Here is a 1,970-nt window from a genome sequence, read left to right as displayed (position 1 = left end):
AAAGCATAGACTGGGTCTATGCCTTCAGCTGTCGTTCCAGCTACTTGTAAGGCTGAGGCTGAAGGATCACCTGAGCCTAGCAGGTTGAGGCTGCGGTGGCGGTGAGCATGCCACTGCACTCCAGCCTGGGCAACAGTGTGAGACTCTGACTCAAAAAAAAAAAAAAGAGGATTGCCTGAGTCCAGGGATTTCAGTCCACCCTGGGCAAGTTGGTGAGACCTTGTCTCTATAATAAATCAAGAAAAGTTAGCCAGGTGTGGTGGTGCATGCCTGTAGTTCCAGCTACTTGGAAGTGAGCCCACGCCGAGGCTGCGGTGGCCTGGGTGACAGAGTGAGACTCCCGACTCAAAAAAAGTAAATAAAATAAATCCAACAGTTCACTTTTATTTCGTACATTGTCTTTCTTTTTCTTTTTCATTTTTTTCTTGATGCACTAGAACATTTTTATTTTAATGAATAATTCTTTTTTTAATTTCTTTTTTAGGGCAAAGACTCATTCTTAAGAAAACTTTCCAGTCTCCCTTTTTTTTTTAGAGATACAAGATACATGACTGGGAAACTTTGATACCTGCTTTTCATAGCCCTGATCATTTCTTTTTTAAAGATATGGGCTACAATTCAGGTTAGGTATACAAATGTTGATTATGCAGGTACTCTTGTTGATGAGGTAAGCCCCTCTCTCCCCTAGCAGTTTCTCTCAACTGTCAATCCCCCCCCCCCCGGCAGTTTCCCAGTACTGACAATTACTTTCTTATAGTATTATGATAATTGTTCAAGGTTCGCTTATGAGTGAGAACATGTGCTACTCTGTTCTTTGTTTCTGTGATAGCTCACTGAGTATAATAGACTCTAAATCCATCCAAGTTGCTGCGAAGTCCATATGTTTGTTCTTCTTTATGAATGCATAATATTCCATTGTGTATATGTACCACATTTTCTTAATCCAGTCCAGCTTCGATGGGCAGCATGGTTGGTTCCATGTTTTTCCTATTGTGAATAGAGCTGAAACAAACATGAGTGTGCTGGTATCTTTTTGGTAGAATGACTTGAGTTTCTCCGGGTATATTCTCAATAGAGGAATTGCTGGGTCGTATGGAAGGTCAATTTCTAGTTCTTTCAGAAATCGCGACACTTCCAAAGATGTTGCACTAGTTTGCATTCCAACCAGCAGTGTAGAAGCATTCATTTTTCTCCGTATCCTCACCAGCATCTGTTGTTGTTTGTTTTATTAATGATGGCTGTTCTTACTGGTGTTAGGTGGTATTTCGATGTGGTTTTGATTTGCATTTCTCTGAAGATTCATGAGGCTGAGCACTTTTTCATGTGTCTGTTGGCTGCCCATATATCTTCTTTTGAGAAATATCTATTCATGTCTTTCGCTCACTTTTTTTTTTTTGAGTTGGAGTCTCACTCTGTCGCCCAGACTGGAGTGCAGTAGCTGCTCCCGGCCACCACAGCCTCGACCTGCTAGGCTCCGGCGATCCTTCTGCCTCAGCCTTCCGAGTAGCCGGAATTACAGGCGCACGCTACCATGCTCGACTGATTTTTTATTTTATTTTACTGTAGAGATGAGGTCTCGCCTGCCCAGGCGGGTCTCGAACCCACGGGCTCAGGCAATCCACTCACCGCAGCCTCCCAAAGGCACGGGATTACAGGCTGAGCCACCGAGCCCGGCTTTCTCTCACTTTTTAATGGGGCTGTCAGTGCATTTGAGTTCCTTGTAGTTCCTGGATGTTAGACCTTTGTCAGATATAAAGTTGACAAATATTTTTTCCCATTCTGTGGGCTGTCTCCCCACTCTCTTGATGGTTTCTTTTGCTTTGCAGAAGCTTGTAAATTGGATGAGGTCCCACTTGTCTATGTTATCTCTTATGTCATGGACACTTGGGGTTTTGATCAGGAGTTGGTTACCAGTTCCAATTTCCATAAGGGTGTCTCCTGCATTTTCTAAGATTCTTAAAGTTTGAGGT

This window comes from Carlito syrichta, unplaced genomic scaffold (assembly GCF_000164805.1).
Source record: "Carlito syrichta isolate Samal-C Ts95f unplaced genomic scaffold, Tarsius_syrichta-2.0.1 Scaffold287961, whole genome shotgun sequence".
Lineage (NCBI taxonomy): Eukaryota > Metazoa > Chordata > Mammalia > Primates > Tarsiidae > Carlito > Carlito syrichta.
This window is presented reverse-complemented; position numbering follows the sequence as displayed.